Raw genomic sequence first — 21,555 nt, forward strand, 5'->3', positions numbered from 1 at the left:
CTACTAAATTTGAAATTAATTAAACAATGGAAGACAAGATTACATTCCTCCATATAATACATTAATAAAATAAATCAAAACATAAAATGTAATAATACAATGCCAATGACAATCATTGTGTGAGAACGCTAACGATAGCCTTAATAATAAATGAAAATTGACTGGTAAATTAATTAAACGAGTAAATTGGACGGCAATGAGACTATACACTAGGTGGGCACGAAGCCAGAAATAACAAAATTCGCAATGATTAAAAATAAAGAAACTAACAATGTTCAATATCAAATCACCAAATCTTCCATAAATCATGGTTAAAAAAACAAAATACACGAACAAATAGTTATTTCTTCAACAGAAATATATCTAGTTTGGACTTTTCTGCTCATTCAGGTCCGCCTACCCTTGCTGGTTTTGTTCGAACAGAACAAAATAGCAAGGAGAGTAAGAGCAAAACGATATGAGAAAACCAATCTACACGTCGTTCAACCTGCAGAGCTCAAAAGGAAATCTTACAAAGAATTTTTTTGACGAGGATTCGCAACAACAAAGGTCATATCAACCGTCAGGGTACCGGTGTTTTAGAAAAAAAAAAAAAAAACATGTGTAAGCATGTCGGGTTCGAATGCAGGGCCGCTGGATTCGAACCCGGCACCTTTACCTTACTGTGATGAGCGCCGTGTCAACGCCTAAACCTTTGGGGCACCGACGCCCCGTCTGGATTATATTGATTTATTTTGAGACTTTTCCCAGGTAGAGGCAAATAGATAATACATAGATTAGATACATAGATAGAAAGAGAAAGAATGGATTGAATGAGTGAGTGAAAGAGTGAGATTGAGAGAGAGGGAGAAAGAGAGAGAGAGAGAGTGAGAGTGAGTGAGAGAGGGTGATGGAGGGAGAGGTATGCATAATAAATTAAGGCATTGTTATTGAAATGTCGCAATTCAGACGTAGAGTAGTTTCAGTTTTACATTTTCCTGTTAACATAGACTTTGAGGGCTTGGCAATTTATTCACTAAAGCGTAACTTATGTGCGTAATATGACGATACATAAGGTTAATTTAGCATATTTAATTTTCATGACAAGTTTAACTAGTGTATATCAAAAATCGTCTATCAGCTGGCATCGCCTGTTTTCAAATATCGACGGAACAAACCAATAGGCCCTCATTATATTGCACTTAAGGCAACATATCCCGCACGTTTGTGCATGTGTCCCTGGAACGGGCGGCTATAAAAGAAGATATCAAGAGTTTTTTCACCCCGCCTATCTGGATAGACAAACAAACCCTCGACAAGATTTACGACGGAGATAATTTTGGAATCGATTACCCACTCATTACATTGAGTAAACCTTTCACCTCCGAATCGGTAATGCTCCCGGCTAGAAAAGTGAGGGGGGAAAACGTACCCGGCCCGGTTGATAATAAACCAAGGAACAAAAAGGCCGAACCAGGGTTTCGCCACAAAAAGGGAAATGTCAATTTCCAACCTTTCTCAACCCTTGCTTTATGGCATTTCCACGTACAAAATGTTTCGTTACTGCGCTCGTGCATATAGCGCCAAAACAAATATTTTGACTTCTTCGAATAAATCAACTGTTCAAACCTTAAATACTTTTTTAAGAAATAGGAACTATCAACCTGTTGACAAAGAAACCTGCCACATGGCAGCTATAATTTGCTTTTGAATCGATAATATATAATAAATATATATCGGTTACATATTTTTTAAAACAGAAATTAAGAACATTTCAAACTTCCTTGACAACACAGATAAATGTGAATTGTTTTAAATATAAAAATTAAGGTTAGTTAGTACTTTGGAAGAGTAAGCCAACTTTCAACTGGCACTACTCGTCGAGTCGTTATCTCGAGCTTAAATCTCCATGGAAAGCTCATTCGGCAAAGAGAGAATAACTCCAACATGCAAGAGTTTGCAGCCGGTTTCTGAACAGATAAAATGATTGGCCGTATTCCAGCTTAGTTTCAAACCACTTTTGAAGGGAAAAAAACTTACTTGTACGAAGTTCAATTACTCACAATGATCACGACACTGGGTATAAAGACTCGAATATTTAAATAATCGAAATTGGACGTCTGTGTATACAATTTCTTTCTTCGTGAAGACTTGTCAGTCTAGTAACACGTTCTAACAAAACATACCTCCGATCGAAGTTGCTTTAAATTACGGAGAAAATATTTGAGACGCAACAAAAATTTAAGCAATTTCTAGTTTTTAGACGATTAGCCAGGATTTGAATAGAATAGCATTTCTTGTAGTAAACCACAAGCTTTTGGCATTACACAATCAAAATAGAGTCATGTAAAATGTTTTACATAAACATGACATAACATTGACATACATAGACGCCTGCGATACCAACACATTAAAAACATTTTTTAAGATAATAAAACACAAGGACTTGAAAGTGATGTGCAAAAAATCGTACAGTTTGGGCAAACAATTTTCTGATTTTTTTTCAACTAGTTTATGGAACATATAAGGGGTATTCACGATCTTTGTGTTAACCCTGTTACATCCTGTTAGAGCGAGAAAATGATGACGTAGACTTGGAAGAATCGGCTAGTTAACATTGTTCGATCTAACAGGCCAGAGCCAATGTTAGATGTTAGGTCGAAAATGTAGTCACTTTGCTATCCGTTAGGGCGTAGGTAACAAACATGGCAGCCATGAATTTAACAGCTGTTTTTTGTTCACACGTATTTTTATTTTTAAATATGCATCAATTAAATCAGACCAATACATTTCTTTTGTTAATTTCTGACCTAGGCTTATACTGTCATTCATAAAAGATCCCCCTATCCTATAAAGTTGTAGGTTATTAGACCCTATGATGAGCTAGGTATGTCGGCACGAACAGAAGCGTGTCATTTGTTATCACTTTTCGAGTGCATAGATAGCATTTTGATTGAAAGAGTTGATTAATTTTCCTTTTTTATTAACCTCTGGCATTTTACAATGTAACACAAAACAAAACCAAAACAAACAACAACAAGCCTTCAAGGACTGTTATAGCTTTATTTTTCTTCTACCACTCGCCACGCGCAGCATTGCGGAAAAATTAACGTTTAACATGATAAGAAAAGAAGGGGGCTTTCACGATCTTACTGGACATTTCTCTATTCGAGTTAACACAAATTAACATCTTATAAACATCGTGAAAAACCCTATAATTTTAAAGCTTTACAAGTAGAATATTTATTTGCATTATTAACAGTGTCAAATTTACTCCTATTTTTGTGTAAATTACACATTAATAAGTATAAATGGTAGGGTAAGCAGCCTTAATTTAACATAACTTGGTTTAAATTTTCTTGATAAGATTATCAATGACCCGAATGGAATCTTTTGCAGATGCTGATTGTCCTCAGACCAGTATGCCATACGTTACGCTCGAATAAATAAATTTATAGTAAATACTTTTAATTACTTTTTGAGATCCTTGACTCATGAGGAGGAATAGATGTACAGTTGTCGATTTCAGGCGCTTGACTAGTCCCCAACAATGCGCATACAAATTTAGGACACCCAATAGATCATTAAGTTCCAGAGCAAGTGTCTTTGTTTTATCTCGATTCAGATCAATTCGCAGTGAACCAATCATCCATCTTTTAAATAGAACTGTATTATTTCTATAGGTTTCCCAAATCATCTCCGTTAAGGAAAGATTTTATATCGTGTGCGTACCCTGTTCCGGAAACCTCGTAAAAAGGTCATTTGTATAGATGAAATACGGAATACGACCCCAGACTGAGCTGTAGGGCACCTCTAAATTTTACAGTTAATTAAGGTTCTTAGTTGAGATAAAAAAGTCAATGGCACGAGCATGATTCGAACACACGATTTTCGGCTTGATACGCCGCTGCTTTACCACTTGAGCTATCGTGACCTCCATCCACTCGGACACTAACTTCCCATCTCAACCCCACCTTTTGAATTATCCCTCCTTTTTGCCATTTTTCATCTCATTTTTATCTCAACTAAGAACCTTAATTAATTGTAATATATTAATTGGTCAAGTGGACCACGAAATTGGTGAATCTAAATTTTACTTTTCCAGACCCCAGAAGACTCCACTACGCACCACGTCACGATGACCAGTGACAGGACTGAAACAGACCGACTCAAGCCTCTGGCAAATTACAATTGCTTAACTTTTTAAAGATAGATCATGACGGTCTGAGTCAAACCCCTTACTCAGCCCAAAAAATGTGGCCACGGAATAAGCTCCTTCTTTGAAGCCGTTCTTGTTATATTGTTACGAAAAGCCATGCAGTTTTCCAACAAATTATTTGATTCCAAATGGTGCAAGAATTCTTATTTTAGAATTTTCACAACGATTTTTAAGTACAAATTATAAAAAATTAATTTCAATTGCAAGGCAGTGCACGTTTTTCTAATAACCCCAAGGTATTTTACACATCGCATAGTTTCTAAAGGTGCTGAATTGTTATTATTTATATAGGAAATAACTTTCGGTGGGGAAGAAGGATGAGTGTAGCTCGAGCCTAGAGTGGCTTCATTGTTTCGTGAAGTAGAATTATAAAATATATCCACCTTTTATGAAGGTAGGAGGGCCCGTGAGACCCCTGCACCCACAATAAAACTTCCCACGAGCCGGGCTCGTACTTCGTAACATTTTTTTTATGAATAACAATTATGCCCTCGTGCGGTTTTAACGATTAACTAAAGGATTCATAAAATAAATAGAATATTACTATTCTATTTGTTAAATCAAACACAAAACCCTCTACAATTACTAAAGAACGTGCAGACAAGAAATTATTATTAGTCAAAATCATTAGTCACTCCAATTGATCTTTTCTTATTTTTTAAAATATGATGTAATAATTAATTAACTTCAAAATAGAGACGGAGTTATTCGATTTTATTTAAATAAAGTACATATTTTTGGAATTTGTCACGTCGTCATAAAAGGGAGATTTTCCATAAGGTTAGCATGAACGGTAATTGAAGTTAACGCAGAGTTAACAACGCTATTTGAAAAAGTGTCCTCCGTTATTTGCCTCAGAATAGCGTGCTTGTTAACGGGTGACGGTAAAGTTAACAAAGAAGTTTTTTGTTGGAGATATTGTCCACTTAAAAAAATTATTATTGAATATTTAATAATGTAATAAAATTGTTTATTTTACAGTTAACATTTACAATCGTGCAAGTTTTCATAAATCCCGATAACTAAAATGTATGCATAATATGCATGCATGCGTAATATGTTCGAACATTAAAATATTTTTATTTATTATTAACATCCTAGCAGGAATGACATCTAGCAATACATATATGTTTTAATCCTTATACTTGTTTCATTCAATAAAGACACAGTAATTTGTAAAACCATTTGGCCGAACCTCCTAAATACAATTTTAAAGCTAAAATTCGAAAGGTGTAGAATATGGTTATAACGAGCATGTATATACTGCACCGCAATATTTTAGATTTTTCTAAGCTATCCTAAAACTTTTTAAAAGGTTTTTGACAGTTTTTGTCCTCAATTTCGTTAGTACTGAACTTGCTCCGAATCGCTAGGTAACTAACGTTTATTTTTTACGTTATAACTACTACAACTATCAGATCCTCAGCAGTTAAGAGAAAATCTGTGAATCCGTGAATCGTGCTTTTGTTTGCAGCTTGCAACCCACGACCCTTGACTACTACTAACTTCCCTGGAAACTTTGCAACGGCAAAATTCGTTATGCAAAAAACAGCTACAAATAGCATAAACGTTATGTAAAAGACGTTAAATATAACAGTGACCTTGAAGTAGCGAAAAAATTTCCATTTTATCATAACTTAAGAAAGTATGTATAGATTGACCTCTCGTACGCGACCCTATGGGAGATTGCCTGTAAAGACAGGGTGTACGATACGAATTTGTGAAAAAATATCAAAACTGCATAACGCAGTAGTATTCAACAGACAGATTGCGTATAATTAATAGCCAGTTGGGGCGACGGTGGCCGCGACGGTTTAGGCGTTGACACGGCGCTCATCACTGTAAGGTAAAGGTCCCGGGTTCGAACCCGACGTACTTAAAAATGACACCGGTACCCGCAACCTCTGCTGATGCGAAACTTTATACATCAGGATAATAATTTTGTTTCACTTTAATCCTTTTCGATTTTAAAATAACACCTTAATTTTTTATACTGTAGATTGTAAAACAAAGGAAACATGTATACGACACTTAAAGCTAAAAACAATGTTATTTCCGTCATAAAGATCAGGTTTATTTACAAATTTTGTTAATGTAAATGTACATTTTCCAGATAGTTATTTTAATTCAAGTTAACCTTTTACTGTTTGTATAATACTATTTTTACTTATCCAGGGTGAGTTTAACTTCTGTTCCCCCTTGTATTTTTTATTAGGGGAAGTTTTGTGAAAAATCCTGAGTTTATGTTCTCAAATTAGATCTAACTCACCTGAATAACGTGATACCGATAAGAACAAAATTATTTCTTATGACAGGCTACTCAGCAATTTAATTTACACTCGATTAAAATTATAAATAAATAAAGAGGTTATTGGTTGAAGAGATTGGAGAAGATTTCGTTTATCTGACATTTTTCGGACATTTTTTGTGAACAAATTGTGAACTGTTGCGCCAAATGATAAACAGTTGCGCCGTTGAATTCAGCATCAAAAACAATTTTAAAAAGTACGTTGATGAGGAGCTTGCCATTTTCAATAGCTGAGTTTTTATCCAAAATCCGTTATCCGGTTCGATCAAAACTGATTGGATCGTGAGAAATCAAACAAAAAAATAAAAATTATCGTGTCTCGGGTTTTTTCCAAAAATGCGCCAATAAAAGTAATTAGTGGGGACAGATATTAAACTTACCCCGTATTATGTATGTCTTTATACAGGGAGATTCACTCACCACTCGTACGACAAAATTCGTACACCTTGTTACAAAAAAGTTCATATGAATCATGTTTTCTCAACCATTCTAACCAGATAATTAAATCTTACGTTTTTTCATTTATCTACGGTTTTTGTGTTAAATTTACTCGTAGCTCTGGAACTATTAATTTTTGGAGAAATCCAAATACAGCTTTCGAAAGCGTTAAATTTCTTTAAGAATTCTAGAACTTTTAATTTAATTTTTAATTAAAAGTACTAAATTTAATTTTGATTAAAAAAACAAGCAGTAAATCATTCAAAAACCGCTAAATTTAAAATTTATACAAAAAACTAAATTTGCAACCTCGTTGGAAAAATTCATGGAAGAGCTTGGCACATTACAAAACAACTTCTTCGTTTAATAAGTTTTCTAGAGAATACACTTTTCTTTAATTAAATCGAATCAAAATGCAAAACTTTCACGATGAATGATGGGACAAAAGGTTGACTGTGTGATAAATGGGAAGGGATCATCTTGTAATTCTAGTTTATATGTCCTGGAAAAATTTATTTTCCCAAATTTAAGTTAATAATAACAAGCATAAAGAAAAAAGACACAAAACACACAAAAATGAGAGATTAAATCAAGCAATTAACCATAGAAAAATTGGACAAAATTTCTACTTTAAATTAAAAAAAAATAAAAGAAAAGAACCGCAAGACAGAAGTTGTAGAACCCAACTTAATAAAAACGAATAAAAAATCACAGTATAAATCAAACAAACCACATAACGAAGAGACAATGAAAACAGTAAACAATGAAAGAATGCAGTAAAATTGAATTTGAATTTGATGAGACTGCAATCTACGTATTGCATCTTCGCTCTTAATAATTTTCATGAATGAAGTTTGAATTTAGGAATTTTTTCCTTTTAAATTATGTAATGTAATTGGAAAATTTCATTGTCCCGTTCTATCCCCTCCAAGTTTCGGCTTTTTCTATTAATTGGTAATGACAACAACTTCGTCGCTTGTCAGTAAAATTATGCTTTCCAATAACAATAACCCTTTTATCTCCCGCTATTGCATTATAACCGGAAAATGAAAGATTAATTTTTCAACACTGTCGGCGTTCGGTGATTACAAAAACCGTATTTTCAACAAAGTTAAAAAATTGTATTATTTTGTTAACAACAGAAAATTCATCAATTTAACTCGCACGATCACTACACAATGCGAAAATGTTTTATTTAAAATTTAATCTAATAAAGTAATATCTGGACATTGTTAACCAGTCGTCCTTTATAAGGTTAAATTGAGATAAGCAAAGAACAGACGAGGACAAAGGTACATTTCTATGTTGTTTGAAAAGGTTTCCGATGTGACTTCATCAAAACAATGATATAAAGGAAGTAGTAAAAACCTTTTTAGAACGAGAAAGCAATATGTAATTTATACCCCCTGACAAAATGGCTGGGCGTATTTTTTCGTCTTTGTTATTTTAGTTCGCTAAGGACGGACTGTCTCAAAAATGAATGAAAAATGGCAAAAAGGAGGGAACATTCAAAAGGTGCGGTTGAGATGGGAAGTTAGTGCCCGAGTGTATCGAAGTCTCGATAGCTAAAGTGGTAGAGCAGCGGCGTGTTTAGCCGAAGGTTGTGGGTTCGAATCCCGCTTGTGACGCTGACTTTTTTTCTCAATTAATTATATATTATCATATAATTAATTGAAAAGAATTTTATTTGGTCAAGCGGATCACGAAACCTGATAAAATGTAAGAAGCGAAATGAAGTATACTTTACTAAAGCTCTTCGTGGCCATTTCATTTGCCGCTGAGAATCAAATAGTTTACACGACATTTGAAAAATGGCAAAAAGGAGGGAAAATCCGGAAGGTGGGGTTGAGACGGAAGGTTAGTGTCCGAGTGGATCGTAGTCACGATAGCTCAAGTGGTAGAGCAGCGGCGTATTTAGCCGAAGGTCGTGGGTTCGAGTCCCGCTCGTGACACTGACTATTTTATCTCAACTTAAAAACCTTAATTAATTGAAAAAAGGTATATATTCATTCATTATTCATGCACGATTTAACTATTGTAAATGGTCTTTTTGTTAAAACAATTCAGTAAGAACACGACCATACGTTTCGAGTTTAAGTATCAAATTATGGAAAATGTATCGTGGCATACCGTGTCATTGTTTATGTAATTGGGAAGATTCTCTGTGTCCCGGGTAAGTTAATATCTCACCCGAATATGATATTTTGTACAGCTTACATGTAAGATTTGCTCAAGATTATTACATATATAGTTTAAGGTTTCATAAGGTGACTGAACTCTACTGTAAATATGGCCGAATCGATAATTATCCTTCTGAGCATTTTTGGAAATATTTGTCATTTTAATTTAGCCACTCTGCTTGGTCTGTCAGACGGGTTTCTGTATTTCTACTGAAAGAAAATGATCATTATTGCAAATGTAGAATACATATAAACACAACGAATTCAACACGAGGAAATTCCATTAGGAATAAAAGAGTTATTTTTTTTAACAGAACTTGCAAAATGCAGCCAGCAACATTCATGATTGGATAGATATTTGGAAGTTCAAAATAAAAGAAGAGTACTTGTCGCATGTAAATTTTACAAGTAGAAAATTAGAAGACAAACCGATTTCCTTCAATGGTAAAATAGTTCCATCAGAAAATTCGGGTAAATATTTAAGCATGATAATAGATATACAATTAAATTGGATTTTTGGATTTATTAACCGCATGTATTATTCGCAACATATGTTCAGAGTTGTGGCTATCACTTCTCGCATTCTACCTGAAATTACAGCTTTTGTATAAATTATCGGAAGGCGTACCTCGGGTACTTTACATACCATTCACTCAGGGTGGTACTCGATATTCCTCCATCACGTGTACACGTACTGTATAACTAACCTAATTGAGGGTCGATATGGTACACCATATTCCGCCATCGGTCTACCCACTTCTATTCACGCTAATAAATACATTCACTCTAAACACATGCTAGAGACACAAAAACCATGTACAATAAAACAACACTGTTTACTCCAAGAATCCGGTCCATATAATCAGTGCCGTGCTCAAGCACAATTCTCGTATCGAGTGGCATACCTACGGGCTCTTTATATAGAGCCAAGGATTTGCACCCATCAATCAGGTAGGACACATCGTGCAACCTTAATGTTACCTCAATAGAAATTTACTTATCAAAATTATAGGTCATCAGTGCTATCGAGTGGGTTCCCACATAATAGCCACCGTTTTGCCGAGAACCTCCAGTTCCATGGTATTTCTCCAACTACTAATAGCACTACTAGGACTACTACTAAGAGAGGAACGACGGAGAACCTGTCACGGAAAGTAGAAAGAACTTGATTTCAAATACCGACAATTTTATTGGTTGCTGGAAAGGAATTCATTATCATCAATACATAATCACATTTTAAAACATAGTTTGATAGGTAAATTTGTTCATTTGTGCCAAAAGAACCAATACAGCCATAATACAACGGTTCCAAAATAAAGTTTTACGAAATATGGTAGAGTTAGTTAGTTATGTAAAACTACAGTTAGTTATGTAAAATGTTACGAAGTTAACTCAACTAGATAAACTGTAACACTAACGAGTAGAATAAAGCATATTTATTGCTCAATTGGCCATCTTAAACTTAATAGAGCAGTTTTAGTTAACAAAATGTATTAAAAATTGTTATACAGAATAAGCGAAATAAAGCACAGATTAATGATTAATCGGAAATCGTGAGTAAATTTTAGAAAAACATTTTCTTAATTGTGCCAACGTTTCGATCTTTATTGAGATCATCTTCAGGGCTCAAAGTGTTTGTTTTCAGTGTAGATGTGACATTCTCACCACGACACAGATGAATGACACATCTACACGGAAAACAAACACTTTGAGCCCTGATGATGATCTCAATAAAGATCGAAACGTTGGCATGATAAAGAAAATGTTTTTCTAAAACCTACGTCACACCAGACCGCATCTCACGGTAATAATCATCGACTAACGGTCACTAAACACCACACTTTACGCACAGATTAATCTAAAATATTGCTCTATATAAATACAAATAGGATTAAGGTGGTAAATATACCACAAGAATAACGAAAACAACAACTGATTATTTTCAATGAAATTTAATCCTTTCAGATCATTCTGACTAAAAATCCTCTTTGTTTGGTCTGTCACGTGCCAGTTTTAGTGGTGGCTTATGGAATTGCAGAAAACACAAACTCACCACTGAAAATTGCTAAATGCCAAACCACGTCTGACAGATCAAAAAAGCGAAACTAAGCAGAACCATGATGATCAGATACGATACCAACACATTTTAAAATAAATCTCAGCTATTGAAAATGTTTAAAATGATAAAATTAATTTAAAGTTCTAAAGGAATTATTGAAAAATACGTATTTATAATTGCTTTAGAGGACACAGTAACGCCCTTAAATCATTTATTTAAAGGTGTGAATTGAAAAGGAATAATAAAATAAAGGGCGATTGGTTTGGGAGAGTAATTGCTTTCTGTAATTCCCAATGGAGACGGTGTTTATTTTATCCGGAACCCGGCCATAGGTCTCGTTGGAAAACGCAACCCCAACGGCTTCCGAGGGCAATAATTTATTTGATCCACGAGGAGACATCCCACTCCTAAGAAACGGGTTTATAAACGTTATGCCTAATTCAGTACACGGTAAACTGTCGGTTCCTAAAATACGGCCTAGAGCAACCCCGTCTGTTCCTTGTTTACAATAGCCCAAGTGGATCAGAAGGTAGGATTTTTAAAGCGGCACTTCCTCCAGATTGGGATCGCAGCGGTTTATTCTTATTTTTATCGACCTTCAGAAAAAACAACCTCAGGTTCGAAACGATAAGAGGAAAACTAATTCGTGATTTTATTAGTGGCTTCCTTAAAACAAGACGTCGAACACGATATACCACAATTAAAAATCTTTATCTGATAAAACAGTACTTGGACTTATCAAAGTAAATTTATTAGGAAGATGTACAATAACATCAATATGAAAAAGAACACAAAAAGTCCCTATCACGCACTTGAAAATTGTTGTTCAATCTATAAAAAGTTTCGCATACAGAGATGGTGAGTCCCAAAATGTGATAAAGTCAAATTAAAGTCAAAAAAATTTCCCTGTGTGTATGCAATTACTACGTGCTAATCATCTATTGAAATGTAAAATATTCAAAGCCCTCCAAGTTCTGTTAAAAAAAAAAAAAAAAAAAAAAAAAAAAAAAAAAAATTAAGGGCCAAGCACGAATAATTTTTTAATATTACTCCTCATTATTACACAGTTTATTTAGTCGAGTAACTTTTTACAGAATTAATTCAAACAGCTTTGCCCTCGTCCCTTGCTTTACGATTGTACTATGAACCAGATAACCTCCATGTACAATTTGCAGACTTAGATTATGCTTAACTTTAAATTTAATAGAACTGTGAAATTCGTTGATGAGTTCAGATATTTGATGTAACCAGAATTGAAATGTCATTACATTTTTCTTTTATGATAGCTTCAATCTCGGAAAAGATGCGTTTTTTTTAATTTACGACCACTATCACGTCTTACAAAATGGTATTTATTGTTGAAAAATTTCAAGCAAAACACAGCAGTATAAAAACTTTACAAATGTATATGAACTCGAAGAAAATACTAATTTGTATTTTTATTTTAAAATGTTTAATATCATTATTTATTTATAATCGAATCCATTATATTTAGTGGTCTGATTGACCAAATTACTTCTTTCAATTAATTAACCTTTTTATTTAAGGTTTTGATTGAAATGAAAAAGTTAGTGTCACGAGACGGATTCGAACCCACGACCTTCGGCTCGTGACTCTAAATTTTTCATTTCAACCAAAACCTTATATAAAAAGATGGTTTATTTATAATTATTTTTTGTTTGTTTTACTATTTTCTACTAACTAGATGTGACTAATCTAATTAATTAATTAATTAGATGTTAGGGATGTAACCAACTCTACCACGTCTGTATGGTTTTTTGAGAAAAGTTGGAACTGAGAAATTTATCAATTATTATATTTTATTATAATGTATCATATACAATTTGTATTTTTATGGTGCTGACATTTTTGTTGTTCTGTTGTTGAAAAAATGTTGAATATTTAATCGAAAAAATAGACTTCGGTGTACAATTCAATGTAAACATTGAAGATAAATGGTAAAACTACAGAGAAAACACTTTGCTCAAGTTCTAATAAAGGAGAGCTGAAATTTAATCGTTTTTTTGTTTGTTTCATAATAACTACTATTGCATGTAGAGTCATACAAATCGTTAAATATAAACAGAACACAATATTCCATTCCACTTTGTTAAAGTAAATAAAACCAATAAAAAATTGGAAAAATAGAAATGTAATCAAATACGACTACTTTATTACAACTTACGACTACTTCCTAACTGGCAGATTAGGATTATGTTACACTCAATTCAATTAAACGCACATTTTCGCAATATTACTATTTTTCCCAGGTTGTGCATGAATTTCTGAAATTTGGGTTAGCACATGTGGATGCTGAAAACGAGAGGATGGATGGATGTCACTGAAACATATTTTTCGTGATGCTAGGTTCATAATATTAAACGTACTAAAAGCTAACTGAGCCTAGAAGCAAGAATTATTTTTAGCTAATTAAGATTTTTAAGTACTCAAGTATTTCTGCTTTCGTTGTGCATACAAGTTAATATATGTATTATTATATTTTTACATCGTATATTCACTTCTAATTTATTTACGAAAGCGCTTTTACATCGTTGTTTGTAGTTTATAAGTCTAAACTCTTGTAAAGTTTTTGGTGGATCGGTCGAGTCGTTTGAAATTTATCGTCATTTTTGTGATTTACGAAAATATCGGTGACATTTAGATCGCGAAAAATTTGAGACTTTTATAAAACTTGTATTTTTACAAGCTTTTTAGGGTACAGAAAACGAATATCAGCTTTCTTTCTTGTGAAAAAAAATTGAACCTATTATTACTGACTTCGGCATAATTTATGTACTTTGTATATCTACAAGTTTTGCATATAGACCGAAATAATAGCAAAGTAGCTTAAAAAATCACTTGCATTAAACAAAATTAATTTTTTGTACGCCTCCACATCTCGAATAGAATTTTTTTTCTAAAATCACAAAAATTTTGTTAGGTTTGAGATGAATTCACTGATCCACCGGACATTTTACAAGGGTGTAGAGCCATATAAAGTACTCATAATGGCAGAACTGGGGCCTCCGGGAATCAAGGATACAAAGTAAACGGTTAGGAAGTTTCTGTTAATTTCATCCTTTTTTTAAAAATAAAAATTCATTTTTAAGGAGTTTAAAAGGTGTTAACCATATTTTAACACAATTGAAAACCACCAATTTTATGATAACCAAAATTTACAACCGATTCAATTATAGGCACATTCTCGGAGAGGTCTCTTTTGCTTTCATTTTTACGCAATATCAACATTTTTAGAAAATATGTATCAATCTTGTTAAAATTTGGTCAAAATATCCACAAAACCTTTATAAAACTAAGGAAATATCAAAAGTCTAAAAAACATTTGAAAATAATCTTTTTTTTTTCGATTTATCGAAATTGAACCGTCGGTTGAGTCGAGAGTTGCGAGTTAGCGACTTTGGCCTCACTACTTCAACTTGATTTCGTGTATCATTCTTGTTAAAATTAGGTCAAAATATCCACAAAAACGTTATAAAACTAAGGAAATATCAAAAGTCTAAAAAACATTTGAAAATAATCTTTTTTGTCGATTTATCGAAATTGAACCCTCGGTTGAGTCCAGAGTTGCGAGTTAGCAACTTTGGCCTCACTACTTCAACTTGATTTCGTGTATCATTCTTGTTAAAATTAGGTCAAAATATCCACAAAAACTTTATAAAACTAAGGAAATATCAAAAGTCTAAAAAACATTTGAAAAGAATCTTTTTTTTCGATTTATCGAAATTGAACCCTCGCTTAAGTCGAGAGTTGCGAGTTAGCGACTTTGGCCTGTCACTACTTCAACTTGATTTCGTGTATCAATCTTGTTAAAATTTGGTCAAAATATCCTCCAGTTGAAGCATAGTAATTCAAAGTCGTGAATGTCACTGTCTGGGCATAAAATCTAGCAAAATCAAAATAGACAAACCGCCAGGTTTAGAATATAACTTGTTTATTTAAACGATATTTCTTATTTTGTTTTGTGAACGATTAGACCTGGACTGTTATTGAAACATGAATTGATTTAAAGCTTATTATATAACGGAATATCTTTTGATTGAATGTAAATATCCATTTATTTCTGGGTAATTGTAATTAGGAAAGACATTATCGATGAAAACAATAATTAAAATGGTATAATTAATTTATAAGTTTAAAAAAAATGTAAGACGTCGTTTTAAAATATTTTAATACACGTGCTTGAAAATGTTTGTAGGGTCGATTACGATGTTCTCTTCCTGGTGGCTAAAATTCAATTTGCCAATTTTTTCTTTATAATTAGACGGATAAACATAATGAAAATGAAGGTTTATTTCGAGTAATTGGTAATAATCAAGGTGTTGGAAACGTAATAAGCCATGTTATCACATCCGTAGTATGTATTTCTGTTGTAAACGTTATTAGTTAACGCTTACGCGTGAATAGACAGTCAGGTTGGATTAGCGGATTGGAATTTAGCAGAACAGATTGTTTGATAAAGTTTATATCGCGGGATTTTTTTTCCCTTGTTTGTTCCATTACAAAGGGGGCGAAGGACAATCAACATCCGAACAAATAACATCGTTCAATAATAACAAACTATATCACTCTCGCAATAAACCGGATTATTTATCCAGCCGCTTTTGTTGCATTGTTGAAATTATTAGGCCATTTTAACAGAAAATTGAAGCTCACCAACGATAAAAGAATTAATACAGTCGCTTACCTTCCAATTACAGATATATTCTAAATAATCTACATATAGGAAAAGTAAGTTAAAGTATGTGTATATATATATACAGGGTGAATTGCTACTCGTGCTACAAACTTCTCCAGTAGATTCTTCACCCTAAAATGAACAAAAAAGTTCATATTGTCCATGGTCCGATTCTCAACCATTNCATGGACAATATGAACTTTTTTGTTCATTTTAGGGTGAAGAATCTACTGGAGAAGTTTGTAGCACGAGTAGCAATTCACCCTGTATATATATATATACCGTTTAACAATTTTTTTAAATTTCCTTAAGTTTTTATTTTTTAATATTATTTATTTTTCCACCTTACCAATCCTTCAACCACGGTGTTTTCTGTTCTTTGAAAAAATTAATTAAAAAAGTCATTTCACCACTAAAAAGGATATTAAATGGAGTACGTTTTCTGAAATTTGCTGGAATCTCGGTTTGGAAATAGTTTTTTAGGATCACCATAGTAAGTTTTTCAACTTTGAAAAAAAATTTTTTTTTTCAAACTTCTGATTTCTAAAACGCGGTTTTGCCAACGTTTACAAATTTAGAATTAATCACATCTTATTGGAAATTTAACGTAGTTTTCAATGGTATCAACGGATTTGTCTAAAACCTTGTTCTTTTGAAGTTATCAGTGGTATTTGAAGCAAGGTAGTGAAATCTTAAAAAATCAGAAAAAGTGAAATAACTCCGAAAAAGTTAAGATTCGGACCATAGTTAATTAGGACTTTTTGCTTCCTTTTTGACTGTAGAATCATCTACGGGCAAAGTTTGTAATGTAATTGTAATATAAATAAGTATATTATGTATGTATCAAGTACTTTAACTTACTTTTCCTTTTATACAAAAACAAGTACACATTACCAAAAGTACGACATGGATCCGTTTGTAGGGGGTTAACTATGAATTAGTAATAAAAATTAAAAATAAAATAAAATAAAATGAAAAATACTTGCAAATTTAGATTTATCTTAATGAATAGTTACATATGAGTAATAATAAAATTATAAAAGTTACGTGAAGCCAGAGGTAAATAAAACATCTCAACAGCTTTTTTGTTTATTATTTTTTCTCTTTCTTTGAAAAGTTACAACCAAATGAATTCTTGAATCAGTTGTTACCGGTATTTCCAACCATCGTCCGGGTAACTTGTAAGGGATTTACAATTATTTTTACCATTGAGGATCTAGATGATTTAATCTCAAGAAAGCCTGGGCACACCTACATAGAGAAGACGGGTAATCCGACAAATTTGAGCATTTTGTCCTAAAGTGAAAAATATCTTTCTGTACCCTTGACCTGCATAAAAAGAACACAGTTCGTTAACATTAGATTTCCGGATTAGATTAAGAAAACAATACGAAATATTCTTTATTTAAGTTTTCTAAAGCTGTTAAATGTACAACTTTCTTTTTTCTAGAAATGTGATAAGTGAAATTATGATTTATGAATATGTGAGTGTCATGTGAATTATTGATTATATAACATTCTTCACAAATGAAACAAATCAAATCTTTTCGTTTTTACAATCTATGTTAACATTTTTATTGCACTTAATACTCTCTTCTAGACACGCAAGACTGGCACAATTACACAGAAGACAAACACTTTGAGCCCTGAAGATGATCTCAATAAAGATCGAAACGTAGGCGCTATAAAGAAAATGTTTTTCTGAAACCTACATCACACCAGATCGCATCTCACGATTTCTGAATAATTATCGATTAACGGTCACTAATCACCACACATTGCGTTTAATATTTTACTGGATCGATGATGGCGATAAATGGTACTTTATTTTTTATTGTTGTAATGTGGATTGTTGTATTGTTTCATTGTAATTGGCCTTTTAAATTGATTTCTTTTATGCAACAACAACTTTGAGTAAAAAAATCGTTATTTTTTTCTTTGAAGCATGGTTTTACGTGGAGATCTCGCTCGGGCAGGTGCTTTGGCCGACGAAGGACGTAGCGAGCGTTACATAGGACAATTTTAGTAGTGGGTGTGCCCCGATCTACCATTCACGATGGTCTACAGAGGTTTAGGGTCGGGGTCTCGATAGAAGAGAAGGTAGTGGTCGAATGTGATGTACGACGGCTTGAGACGATCGTTTTATTACTGTTACCGCACTACGAAACCGTCATTTAATGAACTCCTTGATAGTTAACTCAAAACTGTCTGTTATGTAAGGGTGAACTCTAAGTTCAAGGAAAACTTCGCGAGAATAAGTCTCTGGACATCCCGCATCAGGTTCTCTATTAGAGTGGCATTGAGTATAAAGGCATATTCGCAAGTTAGATCTCGCTTGGGTACAATGGGATGCTGTTCCTTTCACAGATCAGGTTTGGTTTGTCGCAATGGATGGTGACCATGTGTAGAGAAGACGTGGAAAACGCTTATATCAACTTATATAAATATAACGTTATATCAACCCTCGGGTTGCCGGTGTTTTTGAAAAAAAAAGCTCATTTGTAAGTATGTCGGGTTTTTGAATGCAGGGCCGCTGGATTCGAACCCGGGACCTTTACCTTACAGTGATAAGCGCCGTGTCAAGCTTAAACCGTTGCGGCCACCGACGCCCCATAGAGAACTTATTATCGAACAGAATGCATTTTTGACTGCAAAAGGTACATTGAGGAAGTTCTTCTAGAAGCATTCACTCATTTATTGGAGACAACTTCGTGCTAATGAATAAGAATCCAACAAGCCATCATTCGCCGCCCCTCAACAGCGTTGAACAGCGTCAGACATTCATGCCTAGGAGACTTAAGGCCAGATACGTGAAATTATTACAGCAAAACCAGGTAATAAATTGTCATTTCAACTTAAATCTATCACCAAATGATTTTCTAGTGTTATGAATAATTTTCATTCAAACCGTCATATTTAAATAACTTTTATTAAACCTCATGCATATCTGATCTCATTTAATATGTTACATTAAAAAAGTAGGTTGCAATTGTTTATAGAATAAAATAATAAACAATAACTTCAAATTTGTGGTACATATTTTGAGTAAAACACCATTAGGGCCAATGGTGCGATTACAATTCTTAACCGTGTGCCCTTTTTTCTGAACTGAAATAATTTAAATTGAAGTAAATAAAATTAACTACATTATTACAAATTTGTAATTTGATAAATGCTCATGTTCACGTTGGCTTATCAGCGAGTTTGAGATGTTCAAATTAAATAAGAGGTAGAAAAATGGACATTTAATCAGTTAAAATAAAGAAACAATGATTATTTATATATTTTAATACTAGGAAATAATTAATGCAATTATTAAATATTAGTGTGCTGAATGGAAAGTTTGGCTACAAAACAATAAAGGAATATTACAATTTTTTGGTAAATGTTGTTAAAATCTTTATGACGAATGCATACAGAATTCTTAACATAAAAACCAGAATGTTTTAACTGGTTGTTACGTTTTTGAATTGAACTATTTTAAACTATGGTAAACAGTACTGTCTATATTATTGTAAAATTCAAATTTGGCTAATGCATCTCCTTTGATGAGTTTTTGCTTAATTGGTTTCCTCCCGTGGCCCTTAGAAAGGCCAAATCGATCAGAGTTAACAGGATTAAACGTTAAAATGCTAACTCGTCTGAGGTAAAAATGAGATTCGCATAATCCACTGGGTATGAGGTAAAAAGTTTTTTACAAATGTTGATTTGCGTGAGTTTATACTTATACAGGATATTTTTATGTTTGTTTGTTTGGCGATGATTTTTGCAAAAATTTAAAGCTTGTGACATGTCAAGGAAGGTCTTGGATGTTTATTTTTGAATTAATTTAATACTGTATTTAATTAAATATAAGCTGTAGTGATTAGGAAAATGAAATATTCACCTCATAGAAAAAGAGGAAATCCAAAATTTCGAACTGGCCCTTTGGGGGGTAAAATCGTATTTTGATAAAAACGGCACAGGTTTGGCACTGCGGACTGACGTAAGGACACGCACTTCGCCTCCGTTTGGAAAATGTGGCACACACTGGTCACACGCGATTGCACTTCGGTCACTGAAAGCCTTCTGGAGTCGGCGGCGACCCTCTGGAGGCGGAAGTTGGCTGGAGACTGGCGGCCGCGAGGCTCCAGGGCGGAGGAGAGGGGCGCCGCCCCCACTCCCGGGGGTGGGAGCCTGACGTCACCCAACAACCCCAGTTCGCCATGCCTTACTCACTTTACCATTACCCTTTTCTTCTAAGGAATCCTAGGAGAATACAATTTTTATTTTCCGTGATGTCAAAACAAAATGCACACAAAATGACACAATCTGGCTCGCCTTTCAATGCATCTTTTATTTATTTAGTAAAATATAATAAAATCTTTCGTTGTAAAATGGTAACGACCTGGTGGTGATGTCCAGTGGTTGGGCTATAACATTTCCAACAGTAGATCCATGCATTTATGTTTGGAAAGCATATACGTCATTTTTAAATAAAAATTGACATTGAAGTTAGATTGTTATTTAAATTACTTTGCAGTTTGGTCATTATATTAATAGGTCTCGATAAATTGATATCAGCCTTGAATTTTGAAAAATCAACGAAAAAAAGAAGACTAACATGTCTCAAGGTTTCGAGAATATACCTCATCCATTAGGACTTTGAAACAATTATTAATAACTTTTTAGGTGTTTTTTCTAGGAACTGACAACCATTTAATTTTTTTAAGGTGATAATAGCTGCTTGTTTTTGTTTTCTTTGAAAGGTTACAATTATTTTTTTTACATTGTGTCAGCTCGTCTTTGACTATTTCTATCAACTTGTTGATTTTTACTATCTGCATGCCTTCTAAGATCTCATACAAAAAAAAAAATCTTTTTTTTATATCGATATCGATATTGGGGCCACCAGCCACCAGCCTCCCATCTTCGGTCTGCATAGTAAAATTAACAAAATTACTTATTACGAACAATTTTTTCCATATAATTTTAAATAAAACAGTTACATGGTTAAAATCCTTAAACAGACACCTACCTGGTTTCAATTTTAGAATTTGAAGGTTCTTATGTGTTATACCATTATACTGGTTGTCCTTATTATTTGAGTAATGACGTATTTTTTCAATTCCAAGTGGTGTACTGTTAATGTACATGTTCTTTTATCATAACTAATTTAACCTTAATTACTTATATATTTACACATTTACGATTTTTTTTTAACCAATTACTTTACATTATTAAGTTTATTATTATTATTTTAAATTATTATTTTTCACATTTAATTTACCTAACTAATTTAAAATTGTATTATTGTCGATTTTTTTACATTTTTAAAATGATTCTATATTGTTTACAAATTTTATTTTAGTCTTGCTGTACGTTAATATTATTGTCTTCTAAATTTATACAAATATTTTCTAGTTCTATTAGCTTGGCATCATTCTTTTCTTTACCTAGAATCATAACATCACCCAACTTAATTTTAAGGTCAGTTTTTGTTGCATGTTGTCCCAATCCAGTTTTTGCTTGTATTTTTTATATCTATTTTGTGTTGGTTAACTCTTTCATACAAAAGCTGTACTGTTTTTCCAATGTCTTCTCTTTTCACAAGAACATTGTAATTTATACACTTCATTTTTTATGAGTTTATGCGGTTCTAAACCTGAAATCAGGTAGATTTCTGTTTAAGCATTT

At 33.1% G+C, this 21,555-nt stretch overlaps 1 protein-coding gene across 6 annotated transcripts in view; it reads right to left on the minus strand.

The window, feature by feature from the left end:
• LOC106662247 (ephrin type-A receptor 4) overlaps positions 1–19,980 on the minus strand; it is a 397,805-nt gene extending 377,825 nt beyond the window's left edge. For all 6 annotated transcript variants that reach the window (XM_014386173.2, XM_014386169.2, XM_014386170.2 and 3 more), the window contains exon 1: positions 19,766–19,980. The gene's annotated coding sequence lies outside the window, so the exon portion shown is untranslated. The remainder of the gene's footprint in view (positions 1–19,765) is intronic.
• Between the last annotated feature and the right edge of the window lie 1,575 nt (positions 19,981–21,555).

The sequence above is a fragment of the Cimex lectularius genome, unplaced genomic scaffold (genome assembly GCF_000648675.2).
Source record: "Cimex lectularius strain Harlan isolate CLEC.00 unplaced genomic scaffold, Clec_2.1 scaffold19, whole genome shotgun sequence".
Classification (NCBI taxonomy): Eukaryota; Metazoa; Arthropoda; class Insecta; order Hemiptera; family Cimicidae; genus Cimex; species Cimex lectularius.